The sequence below is a fragment of the Stenella coeruleoalba genome (genome assembly GCF_951394435.1).
Source record: "Stenella coeruleoalba genome assembly, chromosome: 12".
Taxonomy (NCBI): domain Eukaryota; kingdom Metazoa; phylum Chordata; class Mammalia; order Artiodactyla; family Delphinidae; genus Stenella; species Stenella coeruleoalba.
The window spans coordinates 78,568,407-78,591,650 of record NC_137158.1 but is presented as its reverse complement, the minus strand read 5'-3'; the positions used below and the strand labels follow the sequence as shown (position 1 = coordinate 78,591,650).

Here is a 23,244-nt window from a genome sequence, read left to right as displayed (position 1 = left end):
AGCCCCATTGGGTCTATTTCAATTCAGCAGGATTCCTTCCAAATGCATATTAACAGATGAAAAGACAAACCAATCTGCAGAAGGGATGCCTAACAGGACCTCAGTCGACAAACACGGCTGGTATTCAGCAGGGGAAAAGCAATAAATTCCACAGAGACAATAGCCCAGCTTTCTGCAGAGCACATCACCTCAGTAAGCCAATTTCTCACAAGCAGGGTCTCAGCACTCACACCTGTTTTCATAAAAAAAAAAACTTGAACATCTGCAGCACTGCTTACAGAAGTGTTTGTCCAAGGGTTCATGATGCATTGTTGGCTCATGAAATTCATTTAATGATTTAATACCAGTATTTTCAAAGGAACAGAATAGAATAGGAATGGAGCAGAGACTATAAGAAAATAGAGAATTGTATCCCAATAATGGTAAAAATTGTTCTATGACATTAGAATTTTTTGTGTGCTTGTATATTTGCCTGTATATTGGGTGGTGAAGTAAAATTATATCTCCTTGAGTAACGGTCTGAAAAAAGAACTTGAAAACAATGACTTAGAAAACCGCAAGTAGCAGTTTCATCAGAATGGCACATCCATTCTAATAAGACCCAAGGACAACCCAAGTCTAGAGAGTCTTGAAACATCCAAAGAATCATCACCCAAGGCAAACACTTCAGCTAGAAAGAAGAAGAGCGAGAGAGAAAAGGACTCTCCGTTATTGATGTGCAGTTCTGGGCACCACATGTGACGTCCCCACCCTTCTGCAGGCTACAGATTAAGAGGAACTTTCCTTGGACATTCAGACCCTTCCTATGAAAGTTAAAAATGACCCCATAAAGAAGTCAGCCAAAGAACTGTGTCTTGAGGATGTGTGAGATTCTGCGAGATGGAGACAGAAAAGGACATTCCAAGGAATAGAAAATGGCAATCCAAAGACACGGGCGCTCCAGGACCACTTGCTGAATCCGTATGTGACTGAATCAACAAGTGAACTAAGCAGAGAAAGCCCCCAGCTTGCTCAGGAGAGGTGACAAGGGCAGCAGGGGCTGAGCACAAGTGTCAGGGATAACGTTGAGAGAGACGGGGAGGAAGAGGTAAGAGGGGAAGGAGGGATGAGGGAGAGGAGGCTGGGGGAGACCTTGCCTGTCCCTGCCCATCACCTTCGCGCCCTCCCCACTGTCCCCAGGAGCACCACACATGAGCCGTCTCCTAGGGACACTCTGGGACACCATCTGGGAAGGAGTCCACAGTAATCAGTAGCTCGAAGCCCAGCGTGGGAGGCAGCGTTGGCAAAAGAAGAAAATATCCTTAGTGTTCGCAGAAACTTGGGAACTGATGTGAAATAAGAGTTCCACTCACCAACTCAACTTGAATTTCCCCAGACCCGCCTATACATCCACCCGTGTACTGGGCACTGGAGAGAAACAAGAGTGATATATGATCTGATCCCTTCCCCAGAGGGGCTTATCAGCTTGTGTAGGAAGGGGGAGCAATGATTAACAGGAAACATTTGCAGAATCAATAAGCGAGTTTACAACAACTTTAACAGCATTGAGTTTATGAGAGACGTGGTGAGACCAACAGCCCCACAAATATTACTGGTATGTTTCTGGAATGTCAGTGAGTTCAGAGGCCCAGCTACCTCTGAGCCATCACAGAAACTGAAAATATTTCAGGGGTTTTTTAAAAATCAACTTTTCAATAAAAATTACAGAACTAACATAGCCTAAAATAAAACCAGCCATGTAAAGATAAAACTTTTTTATTTTTCTTTCAAAAATTATCAAAATGCATCTCATCCATTTTCATCCCTGCTCTTTCTAACACAGTAGCACGGAATTTTTTTTTTTTTTTTAAGTATCAAATGTTGGGGCTTCCCTGGTGGCACAGTGGTTAAGAATCCGCCTGCCAATGCAGGGAACACAGGTTCGAGCCCTGGTCCGGGAAGACCCACAAGCCGCAGAGCAACTAAGCCCATGTACCACAACTACTGAGCCTGCACTCAAGGGCCACAGCTACCGAGCCCACGCGCCACAACTACTGAAGCTCGTGTGCTTAGAGCCCGTGCTCCGCAACAAGAGAAGCCACCGCAATGAGAAGCCTGCGCACCGCAATGAAGAGTAGCCCCGACTCGCCGCAACTAGAGAAAGCCCGCGCACAGCAACGAAGACCCAACACAGGCAAAAATAAATTAATTAATTAAATAAAAATAAATTTATAAAGAAATATCGCTGACATTAAAAATATATATATATCAAATGTTGAGTCCCACTCTGCATTTTCTCCCAAGTGTACTTCGAGTCTTATCCACAATTTGGCCAACAGCCTGGTCTCTACAGACCTCATACTGCTTTGGTGACGACTGGAACCAAAGATGCACAAGATTCAAAACGGCCAGCATGACTTTTAAATAACCCTCTTTTGTAACTTGGGATTCAAAATGGTCAGCATGACTTTTAAATAACCTCTCTTTTTTAACTTTTAGGAACCTGAGCCATTCCACAACAAGCGAGTTCATGGGTAGGCACCTCCCAAGCTTCACACCAAGATGAAAACAGAAGACCGTGCATCGGCATCCCGGGCTATAACCACATGGCTTCTCACGGGCTCGGAGACCTGTCTGTAAGGCACGTGCTTCAGTAACTCAGAAGCAGGCATCGCACTCCTAAACCTCAGTCGTGTTCTGTGAACAAAATATACCGCGGTCACGGTACCAGGTTATTCTTAGCAAAGTATTTCTTCATTATATACTGTTCCATTTAAGATAAAAAATGAACAGGCTTAAAGCACACATTTCTCCCCTCATTTAAACAGGGGCTTTCCTCACCCTCATAAATGTGTAACTGTTTTCCTTCCATTCGGCTTGTAGCCTGATTGAAGCCTTCATTTCTATAGGTCTACATCTTAAAGCCACAATATAAGTTGTTCTTGGGCCTGAAGGTAAAATTAAACCAATCACTGCTGAACTTTTCCATAAATCATACATTATTCAAAATAAACCTGATTAGATTTTAGCTAGTAACTTTACAGAAACTTTCAGGGGAAAAAAGAAAAGAATAGCATTAGTACGTATAGTTTAAATTTCATAATTTACAGGAATTGAAAAGTTTTGAGACCTCAAGTAGATGGGCATGCAGAGAGACAGGGAAGGATTTAATATGTCCTGAGATGCTGTATGCCAGGGCTACCCAGGGCACAAGAACCCCAAGAGCTTAGCTGATCATCCCTGTTTTATAGGAAAGGAAATGTTAGCCTCCAGGGATTAAATAATTTGACCAAGATCCCGAAGGGGCAAAGGTAGAAATCCACCCTGGATTTCTTTAATTTTTAAAAAAATATATGTATTTACATCAATACAATTTTAAATGTTTCTGTGCTTTTTAAACCTGAGAACATCCCGTATCTTTTTTTAAAAAGTACAATCTAACTTTCAGTTTCCTCCTTCAGAAGAATGATTGGGATCCACGCCCCTTTCATAAATACCTTTCCCCAGCAGTATCCGTTCTCCAAGCAGCAAAGGCTTCCACAGCTGGGGATGGGAACATGATAAAATGGAAAACTGCAATTTTAAGTTAACTAAGGAGCCGGAAGTTTAAAATGTAGTTATTCTGTTCTGCTGCTTTGCAACAACATTGCACAAATGAGAGCTTTTTTTTCTTGATAGTTTAAGCTACATGGTCATCATTCTAAGTATCAAGACCATAGAATAACCAAGGGGAATCTTCCTGAAGTTTCCATTTCATCTAATGCTAAGTAATTTAAACATTGTTGCCATAATAAAGAAACACAGATCACAAAGTAAAATATAAAATTTACATTTTGAGCTAAAACACAGGCAGTCAATGATATGTAGCATTTACATTAGGTTGCTTTAGCTACCTCATCGGGTATCCTAAGCAGGATATACTTCCATTGAATAATGTGACAAATGTTTCCTGGGCAACTAGTCTGTGCTAGAACTGTTCTGGGCCCTGGGATACAGCAATAAATACACCTTCCCCCCCAAAAAAAATTCCTTTCGTGGAGCTTATATTATAGTGGGGAGACTGAACGATAAACCAAGAAGGTAAGTAAATTATATATTAGAAGGCGATTAAGTACTTTAGCAAAAAAATAAAGGGGGAAGGGGGAAACAGGCAATGTCGGGAGAGGGGAGCTATAGGTCTAGAAAGCGGAGCAGAGAAGTCCTCATGACTGGTGACATTTAAGCAAGGACTTGCTGGAGGGGAGATCATGCGGATTCTGGGGAAAGAAAGAGCCTCTGAAGCAGAGGACAGAAGGTACAAATGCCCAGATTGGTGGACAGGCAGGAAGTCAGCTCGGCTAGAGCAGGAGCCGTCGGAGGGGACAAGGAACCAGAGGGCGCAGCCCGAAGGGACACTGTATGGGCTCTGGCTTTCACACTGAGATGGCAAGTCGTGATTAGAGGGCTGTGAATAGAGACGGCTCATCATGGGGCATATTTCAAGAGGACCCCTGCAGCTGCCCTGAGGATCTGGACTGCTGGCAGCAAGGGGGAAGCCAGGGCCTGTTGGGCTGGGAGGATAATTCACATGAGAGGTGATGTGGATGGGACTCCGGTGGGAGGGTTAGGAGTCTGGAGACAGGTGAAGGGAGAGCCAACAGGAGTCACAGGTGGTTGGGAGTGAGCGGTGACAGGTCAAGGACGACACCGCGATCCTCAGACCAAGCCCCTGGGAGAATGGGAAGGGCAGAGCAGAGCGGGCTTGGGAGGAAGAGAAGGGGGTGGGGTCTGCTTTTATCAGGTGGGAGATGCCCACTGGACATCAAGGTGGCAACGCTGAGTAGACACTGGGATTTAGGAGCCTAGAGTTCCAGGGAGAGATGGGCCTGAGGTACAAATTTTCTATCACCCATGTGAAGATGGTATTTAAAACATACACTGGATGAGCCCCCCGAGGGAATAAGTAAACAAAGGGAAGAGAAGAGGCCCAAAGAGGCCCGGTAGTGCTCCAACACCAAGAGGCCAAGAAATAAGGAGAAACAGGAAGAGCGGTCGGTCAGTGGATCCAATTAAGAGGAAACCAAGAAAATACGTTGCTGACAAAGCCAACTGAAAAAAGGCTTTTCAGGGAGGAGATCATGAGCAAGGACCAAATGCTTCTGGGAGTTCATGTAACAAGGACTGAGAACAGAGCCCCAGACTCAGCACCGTGCAGGCTACCGGTGAACTTGACCGGAGCAGAGTCCAGGTGGAGGAAGCTGGGCTGGAGTGAGTCTGAGGTCCATGAAATTGAAGATGGTGAATAGAGATAACTCGTCAAGGAGTTTTACTGTAAAGAAGGGAGAATCAGGCAGTAGGAATGTAAAAGAAGTGTGTGTGTGTGCGTGTGTGCGTGTGTGTGTGTGTAAATCCGAGAATTTGATGTGGCAGGAGAGAGAGGGGAAATTCTGGTGTTGTCCTTTATTAGCCAAAGGGGAAGGAGGCTTCTCCCCAAGCCTGTTCATGCACCAGAGGGGGAACTGGCCCTGGAGCCACGACGCTCTATTAGAGAAACTTCAGAAAAACATCTGAGAACTAATAATAAACACATGAGGTAAGGCACCAGGACAAAAGGGTATCAACTCTAGTAAGGAACTTTTTGGCAAATTATTTCTCACTGTGCCTTCTTATAATTTCCAGTTTTTTTCCTCTCTAGGTCACATGTAGGGTAGAAAAAGTAAGTCAAGGTTTTTGCTATGTTCCGGTTACTTCTGGGTTTGGGAGTTGTTTTGTATTTAACTTTTGATTAATTTGTGATCAATTGTCAATGGAATCTATATGTATATACATGTATGTGACTCTGTGTGTGTGTCTGTGTTCCATGAATGGGGGTACGCTTTTCGTGAAGCTCTTTACTCTCTATTACCTTTGATATCTTGGTTTTTCTTGGCTTATGTCTGTCTGTGAACAATGCTGCCTTTCACTTGTCACTCTACCTTCCAGGAGTGGCTACAGATGACTTGAAAACAAATCTATTTTCATTCTCTCCACTCAGAGTTTCTTTTCATTGGCTTTCAATGGTATGGACGTCTAGCTTTTGTCTTTCCCAGCCCATACACTCCGCATCTCTTTAGCCCTTCACATCTCAGCAATCCTACTCAATTCTGCAACTAGAGATGTGTCAAGGTCAAGTACAAAAACAGGATGGGGATTATAATTTCTTTCCAGTGTTGTCCTAAAGATACCCAGGATTTCTAAACCTTTATTTAAGTTTTAGGAACACCCTGGACCAACTTCATCCCAACACTACCTGCAGCACTTATCACATCCCTTTCCTAGAACAAAATGATTACTTAGTCTATCACTTTATATGTAAAGTTTATTTTTCCAAAAGGGCCTTACATTACCTTGGCACCAAAGCTAAAGTCCATCTGCTGTCTTCTGTTCCCTTCCAGAGCCTCTCGTCAGGCACAGAACTAATGAAAACGTCAGTCTTCTATTAGAGTGGGATCATGGGGAAAAAAACCTCTCAATATAAGGCCACAAAGAGGGACAGATTGACAGATGAAGTCTAGCCAAAGCTGCCTTATCATACAGGTTAACACATGGGCACCTAACTCTCTCTCTGGCAATAGTCAATGGGAATGATGACCATCGACTGAGTGTACAGCTTTGAACTTCATTAGGATCCAAGAAAAACAAAAGTCTTTGTCTTGTCTCTGACTAGAGCTTTAGGCCTGTCTGGTTTGGTAAGTAAGTAAGTATGTAAGTCAATGAAAGGAAGGAAGGAAGGAAGGGAGGGAGAGAGAGAGGGAGGGAGGGACAGAGGAAAACGGGTACGTATGTGTCAATTTATATCAGAGGGGCTTCCCTGGTGGCGCAGTGGTTGAGAGTCCGCCTGCCGATGCAGGGGACACGGGTTCGTGCCCCGGTCCGGGAAGATCCCACATGCCGCGGAGCGGCTGGGACCGTGGGCCATGGCCGCTGAGCCTGCGCGTCCAGAGTCTGTGCTCCACAACGGGAGAGGCCACAACAGTGAGAGGTCCGCGTATCACCAAAAAAAAAAAAAAAAAAAGATAAACCAGAATGAGCCAAAGTATTCCCAATTAAAGAGACAGGTAGTGTAGGGAAAGACCAACAAGATAACTGGTATCACATCCCAGCCCAGCAGCCAACCATCTTGGTAACTTTGGACATGCCATTTCATTTCTGTAGGTTTTCAGTTTTCCCATTTGAAAGATTGCCTAAGGTCCCTTTTCAACTCTACAACACTACAGACTATAAATAGCTGACAATAGAGTGTACCATGTATTCCTGGGATACTGACATTAACACCTCCTAGCATTTGGGAGTCCATCTGAGATAGAACTGAATAATCAAAAGACACTCAACCCACCATTACTAAAATTCAAACTGTTATAAACACAATGTTTAGAACCTTTCTGTGTCAACAGCCAGAAATTCAGGTTTATCAACTACTATTATTTCTTTTCCCTGTCTCTAATATTATTGCTATTTATTTTGAGTCCATACCTTTATCTAATTTTTTTTTTTTTAGTTTCTCCAGTAAAACCATTTTATCTTGTTCCTTATTTAAGGAACACAATTTCAAATGACAAATGCAAATTATTATTTATTTATTTATACTTATTATTACTCCCCTTTTAAGGGATCTCACTAATGGGGTTTATTATCTTTATGTAAGTGAGTCTTACAAAGTGGGCTAAACCTGAAGGCACAGACAGACACAGAAAGGGGCCCCGTGAGGTATTTAAGGAGTGTTAGCTTTTCCCTCTAGGCTTCTCTCTGTGTTGTTTCCACATTCATTCGATAGCTGTTGAATAGCAAGAGGTCGCAGGGACCCTACGCTAACTTTATACTTCTGAAAAAGGGAATATGGCTCTTCTCGAACACAGTCTTGGACCACCAAGACAGAATCATCTGCTCTACTCAGTGGTTAAGTGAAGGACCACTTCAGAAGGATAATCTCTTGGCAAGGAGCCCAGCCCTTATCTCGCACTTCTAGGCCTCCTAGATCAGGCCTGGGGTAAGCAGAAGGCTTTGCAAGTCACTCCCTCTGCACTGAAGTATTGAAAGAAAGGTGTTATCTACTTGCATTCAAAACACCATGTCAGTATGGAGTGGAGTCAGAAGGTTCTTCAACAGACTTCAGTTTCTGTCTACAAGCTCTGGTGAAAATCAAAGTGGCTGACATGTGTTAATGCGACTACACAAGAAGACAGGTGGGGCTTGCTCTGTCCCTGCTCTACGTGGCTGCCGGCTCTGTCACAGCAGCAATTTCTACTTTCAAAGGAAGAGCAAGAAATAAAACACTACCAGCATTTCTATTAATTCTAACCTACCTGGACAGCACTCACATTCCTCCATCCCTAAAAGACATTTCTGTAAAGGAAGACACACACTGAAGAGGCACACACATCACCCACCTTAAAATAACTCATAACCTCATTCAGCTGAAAGTAAGTACAAAACTTAGAATCCCTAAGTATGACGGAGGGCCACAGTGAACCGCTGAGACGTGTTAGGGAAAACTCTAGCAGCTGTTCTTCAGTACACTTACTTTCCAGAAATTCTATAAATAATCTTCCAAGTTACAATGACTGCAAGAAAGCTTCCTATTTCTGTCTCTCCACCTACCAATTTTCCGAGAATTACATGCTTGGCCAAATTAACATAAAGCTGAGGGAAGTGCTCTGCCAGGACGGGTCCCTCAGTCCTTGCTGATAAACTCAGCGCTCAGACAGACGCCTAATGAATGAGCCGCCCCTGAGGGGTTATAACATGAATCAATCATCCTACTTAAATAAAGTGCTCCCCGCCGCCGCCACCCCCTCCCCCCGCCACACACACACACGACGAAGGATTCCCTTTCTTTCTCAGAAAGTTGGAGACAAAAGTTAAGGATAAACGTGAATAAAGAGTGAACATCAAATTACAAGCCGAAACTCTTAAACCAAGGAGCTCACTCAGCTCAAAAGTAAGGCCTGAGCAAGTTACATAATGAGCAGGAAACTATAAAATATAATCTCTGCGCACATTTTCATTTCCCTTCGTGCCCTGAAAGAATTAACTGGGAAAGATAAGGTCATGGTCATCAGTGCTTTCACATGGTCAGACTGAGAAATGGCACTTTCCTGAGATAGCAGGAAAAATAAATCCATACAACATATACCATCAGCTTTGGGAGAGAGTTAATTAGTTAAAACGGGATGGGCAGCTGTGACAAAGCACTAATAGGTGTGTGAAAGCATACAGACACTCAACGTGAAAGGGACTGTTCCCTCATGCACACCAACGTGGGCAGCCCAAGTACAAAATAATGGAAAACAAAATTCAGCACATAACGACGTTACCAAAAGGAACATTTCAAGAAACACAGATATCTCACATATAACATGAAGTCTCAACTGCAAAAGGGGGAAAATAAACTTTTATACCCTTACCTTTGCCAGAACTTTGGACGTAGCCAGTTCTTCTCAGGCTCTTTTAATTAGTCCACCAAGTTTCCCAGAGTCAAGGTCTATATACACATCCGTGGACTCCCTCTTCTTCCGGCCCATGGTAAGGCAGGAAACAACGTCTAACACTTCAAATGCTCGGCCGTTAAGAGCTAAAAACAGATCCTGTGCAATGCTGGATATATTTTTGTCTGCTAGCTACACACCCTCATCATGTTCAATTTTTTCCATTGGTGGAGGAGTATGATGCAGACTTAACCAGAAAGTGGTTTTCCATGGGCTGCCGGCAGCGATTAGGCAGGACAGCCTGCCGTCAGGGCCTCGGCTCGCCCATGACTGCGCTGCTGTTGGCCTCACATTCCAGAATTACCACCAAAGTTCCATAGGAACGCGCCTCCAGAGTTTGCTGAATAAAGGTTTACTCACTTGAAGGGAACCTCAGCTGTTTTTTTAAGCCTTTTCAGCAGGAAGAATACACACCTACCATCCTTGTGTTTCCAGCGGTAGTAAACATTCTGTCTCCAAAACCACAGCTGGAATGTGATGGTCATAAAAACCCTGCCTCAAGAGCAGCCCTTCAGAATAATTTTGTGATTTGCAAAATAGCGGGTGTATACTTAACTCTGTGTGCCTTGCTGGAGTTACTTCGCTTTTCAGTGAAGTAGCAGTGCCCTACAGTGCCCTATGCTGGAAGGCCCTGTTATCTCAAAGGGTCACTATTTTCTCAAAAATTAACATGGAATTGTTAAAAAAAAAAAAAAAAAGGGATAGACCAGAGGTTTAAGGGTTAAGTCTTGCTGTACCTTTTGATGAAAGACCTTCCATTTAAAGTATGCCCAAAAGATAAAGCAACATTTTCAGATCATTTTATATTAGTTACTGGGGATGGAGGGGTTGCCAAATGGGAAAACAAGGTTACATCTGTGGAGCAGATTTTCAATTTTAATTTGTTTCAATTTTTGAAATCATAGTCCATAGAAGAAAACAGTTTAAGCAGAAGTTTCCAAGTTATCCTGGACAAACACATGGCAAGAGTTTTTTAAGAAAATAACTTTTCATTAAAGAATGTGAATGGCTCTATACATGCAACAGACAAGATTCTTACATAATATTAAAGACAAGATTCTAGTTTAGACATATAAGCTTTTAATTCCTTATCTTGCATGAAAAATGAATACATATGTACACATGCATAATCTATACATACAGGTACACACATGTGCAAACAGAATGTTGTTTCCATCTAGTTTCCATGTAGTTAATACATGCTTGAAAATACACTTTCTAATCTTAGTTGACAAATAATAAGGGCCATTACCTAAGATCATCAGCCCAATAGTTATAAAAAGTATTCTAACCTCCACAGAAACTTAAATTAGTGAACATAGAACCAAGGAATTTTTAGTGCTGGTGGAGAAAACCTGAAAAATTCCTTGCTCCAAGCCCCTCAGTTAGCAAATCAGAAACGAGGCTTTAAGTGACATGCCCAAGGTCAGCAGCAGGCAGCAGAGTCAGGACCTGCCACCCAAGTAGCCACAACCCCTGGGACTGAAGTCAGAAGGTTGCCAGGGAAGCCAAGTCACATAACAGAAAACATGGGAATTCCCAAAATGTTAATTTGACGTGTGTCTGTATTTAAAAATTCTCTGGGTAAATACAGAAGAAGCAAGGATGCTGTTTAAGTCACTTAGCTCCTATTCTTTTAGATCCAGCGCCATCATTTCTGTTACCAAAAAAATTAAGTAAAAGAAAATATCAGCCAGCATAAAACAAGCATATGTCTTCCAAACAACCTCAAGACAGAAGAACAGCCCCTTGATGTGAAGGAGAAGAGGGGAATTATGTCAGAAAGACGAAGGAAGTTTTAAAGAGATATGTTTCTGAGGGTGGAAAAAGTATCAGAAGAACAATTAATTGCGTGGAAACACTTGCACATCCCTATTATTCTTAAGACAATTCTGACCTTTTGATACATTTTACACGTAGATTGCTCTAAGCCAGAACTACCCAGAAGACTGACTTATCTCTGACATTCCTCAGACACTTCCAATGGGTTTGCATTGCCTGGCTCCATTTTTTATCACTGAGGTCACCCAAATAACTTTAGTTCTACAAATTTATAGAGTCACTTGGGGTTTCAAACTATGTCAGATTTTTCAAGTTCTTTAGACTTTGTCCAACTACAGCAAAATACTCTCAATTTAGTACTCCATCCTGAAATTACAAAACCCAGCATATTTCCACATCATAAAACCTAGACTTTATCTCTCTAATGCCTCACTCTGACATAATAATATAACTGGACATATGCATTAACAGGCATCTAAAACTGAATTCCTTGGCAAAGATCTCTGAGCATTATGTAAATTACTACTTAAGAAGTATTCTGTCCTCAAACACACCATGCAAAATGACACATGTAAAAGCAAATACAGCAAAATGTTAACAATTACAGAATTCACGTGGTGGGTTTATTGTTCACTATACAATTCTTTGGACTTTTCTGTATTTTTGCAAATTTTCTTAATAAAAGATTGGGGGGGAGATTGGGATTGACATATATATACTAACATGTACAAAATAGATAACTAATAAGAACCTGCTGTATAAAAAAAGTTTTGCAGGGCGGAAATTGAGACACAGATGTAGAGAACAAACGTATGGACACCAAGGGGGGAAAGCGGCGGCAGGTGGGGATGGTGGTGTGATGAATTGGGAGATTGGGATTGACATGGATACACTGGTGTGGATAAAATGGATGACTAATAAGAACCTGCTGTATAAAACAGTAAATAAAAGAAAAAAAAGATACATGCACCCCAATGTTCATTGCAGCACTATTTACAGTAGCTAAGTCATGGAAACAACCTAAATGTCCATCAACAGATGAATGGATGAAGAAGATGTGGTCCATTTATACAAGGGAATATTACTCAGCCGTAAAAAAGAATGAAATAACACCATCTGCAGCAACATGGATGGACCTAGAGATTACCAGACTAGGTGAAGTAAGTCAGACAGACAAAGACAAATATCCTATGATATCCCTCATATGTGGAATCTGATTTTTTAAAATGATACAAATGAACTTATTTACAAAACAGAAACAGACTTGCAGATATCGAAAACAAACTTATGGTTACCAAAGGGGAAACATGGGGCAGGGGGAGGGATAAATCAGGAGCTTGGAATGAACATACACACACTACTATATATAAGACAGATAGCCGACAAGGACCTACATAGCACAGGGAACTCTACTCAATATTCTGTGATAACCTATATGACAAAAGAATCTAAAAAAGACTGAATATATGTATATGTATAACTGAACAACTATACTCCAATAAAATTTAAAAGAAAAAGAGTGAAGCCATATATAGCTGAGACCACTCCTTTTTTGTTTATTTATGTGTTTGTTTGTTTATTTATTTATTTTTGGCTGCATTGGGTCTTCTTTGCTGCGCGCAGGCTTTCTCTAGTTGTGGACAGCAGGGGCTACTCTTCGTGGTGGTGTGCAGGCTTCTCACTGCAGTGTCTTCTCTTGTTGTGGAGCATGGGCTCTAGGCACGCGGGCTCAGTAGTTGTGGTGCACGGGGCTTAGTTGCTCCACAGCATGTGGGATCTTCCCGGACCAGGGCTCTAACCCATGTCCCCTGCATTGGCAGGTGGATTCTTAACCACTGCACCACCAGTGAAGTCCCAAGCATCATTCTTTTTTTTTTTTTTTTTTTTTTTTTTTCTGTACGCGGGCCTCTCACTGCTGTGGCCTCTCCCGCCATGGAGCACAGGCTCCGGACACGCAGGCTCAGCAGCCATGGCTCACGGGCCCAGCCGCTCCGCGGCATGTGGGATCCTCCCAGACCGGGGAACGAACCCGTGTCCCCTGCATCGGCAGGCGGACTCTCAACCACTGCGCCACCAGGGAAGCCCCCAAGCGTCATTCTTTACTGACAATCTACAGTCAATTCTAAGGGCTTCATCTGGATATATATATAGATACACACACACATATATGTAAAATATAATAGTAATAATAAATAAAGGCTAAAAACATAAATTACTTTTACCCAAACAGCATTCCAAAAGATCAAATAATCTCTCACAAATATAAACATCCACCTTTGAGGAAGTTACACAAATGAGTGAAAAACTCCACAACACGCTCATGTGCTGAAAGAGCTTTTAGTTTGCTGCTGATGGAAAAGCAATACTTCAAATAACGTGGGCTGAAAAAAACACGGAACTTGAGTAATGTCATTGCAAAAATGTCCTAGATGAAGGCAATACCAGAAGAAAATGAAACCTGCAAAATATTCATGTGAAAACCCTAAAATCCGAAGAAATATTACTTGGGGAGGTGACTTTTCTCCCCACTTCATCAAAAGGCACAAATCTAGTTGTGTCTAGGCACAAGTCTGTTTCTAAAACCAAATGCTTCTGAATTAGACCAGAGACAAGTGAAAGCATGCATGGTTGGCCTTCATATCCAAACTGCCGTGAAGGTTTCACCTCCCATGTGTGACACTGAAAACCCACACAAATGTACAACTGACACGTGCAATTCATTTGCTACCCAGTCATTGTTCCCTGGGAGCCAGCAAAACAGCTCAGGGCCCAGCCATTAGAGTCCCTCTGCCCTGACCTCAGACCCCACTGTGTGATACTGGACACATCACTTAACTTAGCTTCTCAATCTACAAAATGGGGATAATATTACCTACCTCACAGAGCTGCTGTAAGGATTAAGTAAAATAATACACATTGATTGTTTAACACAGTGCCTGTCTGAGAATGCAAACTCCATAAAGCAGAGATCTTGTTAAAAGTGTCTACTGTTAGGTCTAGTCCTTTAAAATGTGACTGGCACATGATGAATACCCAATACGTATCCACTGAGTCAGTGAATGAATGAGTGGGAGATGACAGTGATGATGGTAGTGGGGCTGAACATGCAAAGAAAAGAGCATCTGGGAATTCCCTGGTGGCCCAGTGATTAGGACACTGTGCTTTCACTGCCGAGGGCCCAGGTTCAATCCCTGGTCGGGGAACTAAGATCCTGCAAGCCGCACAAAGCAGCCAAATAAATAAATAATTTAAATAAAATTATTAAAAAGAAAAGAGAATGTGGTGCAGTCTATGTCTTTGTGTCGGAAGCCTCTAAAACCCCTTTATTTAAAATAAGCCACCCACAAGTTCTCAATGCCCACTGAGCACAACTTTCAGAGTTTCCACTTGAAATTCCCCAGTGGTTCTCCTGTAGCGTTTCCCATTCCAGGATGCTTCGGCCTCAAGAAGATGCCTGAGCGGCCCACGGCCGTGCATCTTTAAAATCAGTTGACTTTAAGATCATTCAAAATGTAATGCTAGCATGGTACACACTGCTTTAAAACCACAGCTTCACAAATGTTGATTAAGAGGAAAATAGAGGGCTTCCCTGGTGGCACAGTGGTTGAGAATCTGCCTGCTAATGCAGGGGACACGGGTTCGAGCCCTGGTCCGGGAGGATCCCACATGCGGTGCAGCAACTAGGCCTGTGAGCCACAACTACTGAGCCTGCGCGTCTGGAGCCTGTGCTCCGCAACAAGAGGGGCCGCGATAGTGAGAGGCCCGCGCACCGCGATGAAGAGCGGCCCCTGCTCGCCACAACTAGAGAAAGCCCTCGCACAGAAACAAAGACCCAACACAGCAAAAATTAATTAATTAATTAATAAACTCCTACCCCCAACATCTTCTAAATAAATAAGTAAATAAAAAGAAGAAAACAGAGCGCCCCCATAGAATCAATGGAAAACTTAGTATTTATTAAGTGAGAACAAAATAAAGACCAAAATGGATTTTTAACTTTTTAAAAGCGAACTGGAGGCGCCTACAAAATTAAGTCAATTTTGAGATGCTTCAAAATGCAATACTGGGGGGTGGGAGGGAGGTCCAAGAGGGAGGGGATATAGGGACAGAAAAATATATATCCAATACTAGCATGGTATGTATTGCTTTAAAACCACAACGAATCTAAATTTCATAATACAATCTTTTTCTAAGCATTTTAAAGGCACCAAATGTGCAAAAGAAAATTTTAATGGAGACAATTATCATGAAAATGAGAGATTTTATGGTGTAAATGTTTATAAAGTCCAAGTGGTACCTTACATTCCATAACAAGCTAGCTCTGATAATTTAACCAAATGACCAGTTAATTACTTTTGTAAGAATGAGCAAATATTAAGTGATGTAAAAATTAAGATTTAAAACAAATTCTTAAAAAAAGTTTTCCTTTAAAAGGCTTTTTTCTGTAAGTCCTTATATCCAAATTAAATACACTTTGACAATTAACAGTTATGACAATGTGTCAAATGCTAAAATTTGAAATTAAATAGAATGCTTTATAATAAGGAACAGGTAAAATTTTTATATAAATGACAAAATCTGTACTAATAATCATGCTACCAAAAATAAAACTACAAATGAGTTTCAGCTAAGGTAAAATGAAAAAATTTAGCAGAAAAAAATCATTTAGGAATGATGCTTGCAAAATCCTGGCTTATAAATATTAACCACTAGACACATCTGTTTACATTTTTGAAGGGTTATATCAGAATGTTTAAGAAAGTACAAGTCATCTGCCCAGAACTAAATGTAATTAAGGAGCGTTATATTCTGCCTCTCACTCCACTCACAGTATTTTCTTTTTAGGGACTGAAGTGAAACTGTTTTAGCTGAAAGGTTCCTAATCAGTTTAATTCAGAGAATAACTGAATCTGAGTTTTTGAAGAGACTGTGCAGGTCATCTATCGAGCCTGGTCTTGCTTCTAATTTGAGGACCGCCTCCAGTATCCTGACAGATGGGCCCATCTCTTCTCCCTAAATACATGGAGTGATGGGAAGTTCACAGCTCTCTCCATTAGGGAGCACATTCCACTGTGAAGTAACCAACTGATAGACGAGACCTCCTTCCCCGGCCTTTAGATCAGCCATCCTAAAAATTCCACTATTTAAGTTCAGTCTTTCTGTCATTATCCACACACACCCTACATCCCTCTTCCACCCAATCACCCTACAAAACAACGGAAGTCAATGTTCACGGTTCTTCCCTGCTCTCTCCATCCCTTTTAGTTTATCTTCACCATGAAGCCAGAACCACCTCGTAAAACAGAACAAACAGACAACACCAGATTATGTTTTTCACTAAAAATTAAATGCACATGGTAGAGAGTCCTAAGGCTTCAGTCTTGTGCCTGCGGGAGCCCAGAGCACAGCTCTCTTGGTCACCCCACTCAGGATAAACGAGGCCACAGGCCCTCTTTGGTGCCACAAAGTCTAGGGAACATTGGTGCTCCAGTGGAGAAGGCAGAAAGGAACCTACTTCCGGAGTCCCCATGAGTGTGCAAATTACAGACTGTTGCCAGCCCACCGAGCAGGAGACCCAACAATTGATCTTAAGGAAGGCAAGGGAGTTTGCTGCTGAAAGAGAAGAAATGGCCTAAAATAAAAGCAAAAGAATGGTGTCTGAACACAGAAGGAAAATTTTACTGTCCAGAGGAGGGATCAGTCTCATACCTCCTGGGCTGTTTAAAATGTATGAACCAAGCAGGCCTGGGTGCTGCGTGCTTAAGAAACAGAAACCATTTGTTTGCAAATGAAACGCGTACACGTATTCTTCAGCACACACCAAAATGCTCTGTTCTGGTTTTTTTTTTAAATATGAAACTCTACAGAAATACCTTTCGTTTTTCCACTACTGATACAGAAGTAGACTGAACCTTTTCACTTTTCTCCTAATTCTACCAGAAGTAAAACAACTTAAGTAAATGAAAAAATCATTTCATTTCCAGTGTCAATCATGGCGACTGACACTCAGCGTCGGGGAGACTGTGTGCGCGGTGCGAACGGTGGCAAAGCGGCCCACGACGACCTGGCCCAAAGGGCTGCCCGCCCCCGGGAATGCAGGACCCTGGGGATGCTGCCAGCTGAACCACCTTCTTAAGAAACACTGAAACTGCTACTTTTAGGTAAACTTTTCCATTTTTAAAGGTAGGCAACTAACTTAAATATCCTGAAAACACTTGTCAGGGACATATTTTGCAAACCCATCAAAGCTTATCCACAGCCCAGAAACAGCCAGAAGCCATCCAGTTTGCAGCCTCGGCTGTAAATGATACACCACAAACAGGAAAATTTCAAATCCTGAAAAACATTTTCAAAGAAAACCATCAGCAGTCCCAGCTCCCTGTCTGGGGGAGGCCAAATCCTGGGTCTCCATCCATCTCCGCACGACCAGCTTGGCCAAGACACCCAGACGGGCAGGCCTGATTTTGCAGGGGCCACATATACAGAGGGGGCCTCATAAACGACCATACAGGCCACGGCACCCACCTTCCTGGCGAGTGGAGGAATCCTTTCTACGGAATTCCTGATCTGCAGCCAACGAGCCTCGGGACACCACGTCTGCCCGGAAGTTCATTACCACGCAGGGTCACCCCTCTCACTTTCCCACAGCTGCTAAGAAAGTCCTTCCTTACATGAAACCCAAAGTGGCTTCCTCCTGCTGCTACTCACCGGTCCTAGTGGTTCCTCAGAAGCTGATCAAGTGCGCCCCATTGGCCCTGCTTACGAGTGACCCTTGACCCTGGACCCATTGGCCCTTACGAGTGAAGGGTGGGTAGCACGTTCCCTACTAAGCGTACTACTTTCGACACTAAGTATTCTATTCTCTTCATCATGAGCAGTAGGACGCTATTTCCAAACACTTCTAACCATGATCACTCTCCTCTGGTTATCAATAGCCTTGGCAAGGAAGAGCATTACCTATATTTTAATATTTTATATTTGATTCTCAGAGCAATCCTCTTTGATTTGCATTATCATCACTACTTGGCAGGTGAAGAAACTAAGTCAAGTAATTTGCTGAAGGCCACAAAACTACTGGGTTGGCCAAAAAGTTCATTCATGACATCCTTTCCATACGATGTTACAGAAAAACCTGAACGGGCTGTTTGGCCAACCCAACAGTACAACCGAAAAACTCAGAGTCTGTCTGGTACCAAAGAGACAACAGCATTGCTATCCTTATGGAAAATGACATATCTATAATGCTTTCTCATTATAACTTATTAAAATGATAAATAATTATAAGCTAGTCTATCCTTTCCGGTGATCTCAAGAATGGACTGCTGTTTTCATCCACATTAATGCAAAAACAAATTCTCCAAGTGGGTCACCACTTGATAAACAGCATCTAAATACATTATCTTAAAAACCTAGTTAATGTTTTCACATATAAAACTCCAAGTATATACTAAATAAAATAGAAATGCACGTAACATGTGCATGAACATACTTAATCACACTCAATGAGAAAAATGCTTTTCTTACTCCTATTTTACAAAAGAAGAAACTGAGCCAGGAAATGTCAGAGACAGGAGTCAAAGAACACAGGCAGTCCGACTCTCCAAAACTCTAGACTTCAGATGTTCCAAGCAGGTGTCTTCCAGTCATGGTTTTTGAACTTCATGGAAACATAAATGAAACATCTCTCCAAGGCTAACTGGATATTCCTTCTGAATGTTCTAATGTAGATGATATAAAGGGCAGTCAACACATAGGTTACCAATGACCATCAAGATGTGTAACTTTAATGTGTGCTATATTTACAAATAAACCCAGAAATGTTAGAAAACATCCTGTTTACGGGGAACGTAATGTTAAACATGATAATTCTATGAGGGAACAATTCACATTTTTAAAACAGTAACTAGGCAAATCGAGTCTTCAAAATCGCCTCCAGAGCGAACAAATTTCTCACCACGTGACACTGACAACTTACAGTGAGCTTCACTTAGCTGCCGAACTCATTACATGTTTGGCCAAACAATATCTGTGGTGCACCAGACACTGTTCTGGCTGCGGAGCCACGTGAGGAACAAGACAGACATGGGCCCTGAGCTCTTGGAACTTCTGCTCCAGTGACAGTGGTCTGGACAACAAGCCAATAAATAAGTACAGGAAGGAGAAAACTGTCAGGTAGGGACAAGCACTTTTCAGAGAACTAAGATAGAGTGATGTCTGTGGGTGGGAATGTAAACTGGTGCAGCCACTGTGGAGCACAGTACGGAGGCTCATTAAAAAACTAAAAACAGAGCTATCATATGACCCAGCAACCCCATCCCGGGCATGTATCCAAAAAAGATGCAAACTCTAATTTGAATAGATACATGCACCCTAATGTTCATAGCAGTACTATTTATTTACAATAGCCATGACATGGAAATAACCTAAGTACCCATCGACAGATGAATGGATAAAGAAGACATGGGGGTGTGTGTGTGTACATACACACACACAGACACAGACACACACACAAAGTGGAATATTACTCAGCCATAAAAAAGAATAAAATAATGCCATCTGCAGCAACATGAATGGACCTAGAGACGATCATATTAAGTGATGTCAAAGAAAGATAAATCTCATATGACATCACTTATTTGTGGAATCTATAAAACGATATAAATGAACTTATTTACAAAACAGAAACAGACTCACAGACATAGAGAACAATCTTATGGTTTCCAAAGGGCAAAGGGGCTGGTGGGCGGGGGCGGGTGGTAAACTAGGAGTTTGGGAGTGAGAGGTACACACTGTACTACATATAAAGTAGGTAACCGACAAGGGCCTACTGCACAGCACAAGGAACGTGTTCAGCATCTTAGAATAACCCATAATGAAAAACCGTCTTAAAAAGTATATATATGTACATAAAAAACTGAATCACTGCTGTACACCTGAAACTAACACAACATTGTAAATGAACTCTACTTCAATTTAAAAAAAAATTTTTAATAAAAATAAAAGTAAAATAAAATAGAGTGATAGTGTAGCAGGTGGCTGGGTGCCCACCTCAGATTGGGTGCTCGAGACGCAGCACCCTGAGTTGAGATCCAAAGGGCACAAAGCGGCCCAGGAAAGATGAGACGCATTGCAGCCTGGAGAGCTTCTGCCTGTGTCTGTGTGCTTCACCAAAGCAAGAACGGACTGCAGACACGGCAAACGCTTCCAGGGAATTACTTGCCACCATTCCAAACACTGCTCTGGGGACTGCTCAGCTTTCCTGCTGTAGCACTTACCCTGCAATGACCAACACAACTACTAGTAAGACGCCCCAGTCAGAACGAAACAGCCTTCACATCGGAGTTGGAGCCTTACCTTTCCTCAGTGGTTTCCTAGTGTCTGAGTCTCCTGAGCTGTCCTGATCTTCCCACTGCAACTAGAAATGACATACTCTAGTCTGTTCTTCAGCAGGAGGTCCTAGTTGGCTTGGAGTTCAAGTACATGCTTGTCAGTATTGGACATCTACAGAAAAGGAAATGAACACTTCCCAGGCTGCAATTTCTCCACCTAAGCTCCCAGAGAAGATGGACATATGCTCTCCCACATAGAGAGGGTTAGCCGGCATATCAAAATTACAGGGCATCTGTAATAAGCCCCTCAGATTGGGCGCCCGCTGCCTGCAAGACCCTCAGACCAGCACCTGAGGAACCTCGCCACCTTTCCCCACTCAGGTCCGCATGCAAAGAGCAGTTAACAGAGCTACGTGGCAAACAGACACATAAATACAAGCTGCCGGACATTATCGGCTTTGAGATGTACAAGTGCCTGGAACTTACCCCCAGAGGAAGTGTGGACCACACCTGGTGTAATCATTCATTCATTCACCCGGAACGAGCAGGCTGAAGAGGTGTCCGTAATTCAAGCGCAAAGCCCTGCAAGAGAAAACAAAAACACAGAGGTGCTGAGAAACAATTTTTCAAACATCAGAATTTTATAACTAAAGCTCAGTTTCTCAGCATTCTGCCCTGTCTTGGGCTTGATACAAAAAGGGAGCATCTAAGAGAAATATCCAGTGCTGAGTGATGAACTATAAAGGAAATGTGAGGGTCCTCCCACATCGTAATTGGAGAAGCAGATGTACTATAGCTTCACGCTATAACTTTATACGGCCAAGCCATTTTATCGATAGATATATGGAGGGAGGGAAGGAAAAAGGGAGGGGAGGGAGGGAGGGAAAGACAAACGATGGTGGGGGGAAGAAGAAGGGAAGTGGGGGAGATAGATGGATGGTTAAACAGACAGAACGAGCCTACTGTTATCAAGCCACTATTCCACCCTCTGAGGATACAGCAGTAAATAAGAGCGAAAGTCTCTGCTCTCACTGAGCTTTACTCAAATGGGACGAAGCAGTCAAACCAACAGGTAAATAAACAAATAAGAAAAATATCCTAGAGTGATACTTGCAATGCAGAGACATAAAACAGGATGATGAGCTAGTGAGTGACAAGCATCTAATTTAAACTGGAAGGTCAAGAAATAGCCCCCTGAGATGGCAAGTAGGCTGAGATCTGAATGCTATTTCGAAATTACGGAAATGATCCCCCAGACAGAGGGACCAGCCAAGACCCTTATAAGCAGCAGCGAGTCAAGAGCAATGATCACGGCGTGTGGGGCAGAACCCACATGCAAGGGAGCAGAGGCAAAGGACCAGAGTTTCGTTACTAATGAAGCAGGTGGCTTCTGGGTCCTCTCATGTTATGGAGAATAATACTTTCCTCCTATGTCTGAAATGCTGCCCAGGGACATATTACAACTCATGGCCCTGTTGGTCAACATACCAAAAAGCACCTCTCTTTTCTTTCACTGTTTAAAATGTTACAGGGCTTGGGACTTCCCTGGTGGCGCAGTGGTTAAGAATCTGTCTGCCAACACAGGGGACACGGGTTCGAGCCCCGGTCCAGGAAGATCCCACGTGCCGCGGAGCAACTAAGCCCGCAGCTACTGAAGCCCACGCGCCTAGAGCCCGTGCTCCGCAACAAGGAAAGCCACCGCAGTGAGAAGCCCGTGCACCACAACAAAGAGTAGCTCCCGCTCGCCGCAACTAGAGAAAAGCCCATGCGCAGCAATTAAGACCCAGTGCAGCCAAAAATAAATTTTTAAAAAATTGAAGAAAAAAATGTTACAGGGATTCCTTTCAGAGAATGAGACTTGTCTCTCTCTCTTTTTTTAATTGAACTATAGTTGATTTACAACATTGTGTTAGTTTCAGGTGGAGAGCTGTCTTCTTACAAAACATTATCTCGCCTCTGCTGTGTACACAAGATGCTACGTTGTGGGAATAATTGCGTATGTGGCTCACAGTTCACAATCCTTGATAAAGAACGCAGGCTTTGGAGCCAAAGGATCAGAGTTCAACCCCCAGCTCCCCCACTACCACCTGAGTGACATTATTTAAATTGTCTGAGCCTCTGGTTTCTTCAACTATAAAATGGAAATGATACCTATTTTGCGGAGTTATTCTACCTACTTAATAGGATAGTGCACATAAAATACTTAATAAAGTCGTTGAAAAATGTGAAATAGTCGAAGTGGAATATAGTACTTTCATTGTAAACCGTAGCTATTGGGAAAGGTGTGGTTATCAATGATTCATGCTACAGAAATACACCTATATAACCAGGAACAATGGCGATAACGAATTTCATTGAGAGATCATAGGATGGCCTATGGGTGGACCTTTAAAAACCAGCCCAACTCCCTCTCTCTAAAAGGGAGAATTTAAAGCTTAAAGAGGTAGACTGATTTGCCCAAGGTGACATAACTGGTTCAGAGAAAATTTTTAGAAACCTAAATAATAGATATGTTTGGTCTAGAATGCCTGCCTTATAAGATAAATCCTAAAGTGACATAAATTTTGAATTCTCTTTGTAATTAACCCAGTATGGACAAGAAACTATTTCTGAACAGAATGGAAAATTAAACAAGCTTTGATGAACTCTAT

General features: G+C 42.5%; 1 protein-coding gene across 6 annotated transcripts in view; it reads right to left on the bottom strand.

The window, feature by feature from the left end:
• Positions 1-23,244, bottom strand: part of TIAM2 (TIAM Rac1 associated GEF 2) — a gene marked incomplete at its 3' end in the record, with an annotated part of 230,178 nt that overhangs the window by 117,314 nt on the left and 89,620 nt on the right. For 4 of the 6 annotated variants that reach the window (XM_079939028.1, XM_079939026.1, XM_079939031.1 and 1 more), the window contains exon 2: positions 21,080-21,175. Of the gene's footprint in view, positions 1-20,618; positions 20,766-21,079; positions 21,176-23,244 lie in introns of all 6 variants that reach the window. The other 2 variants (XM_079939027.1, XM_079939029.1) reach the window with 2 other exon arrangements.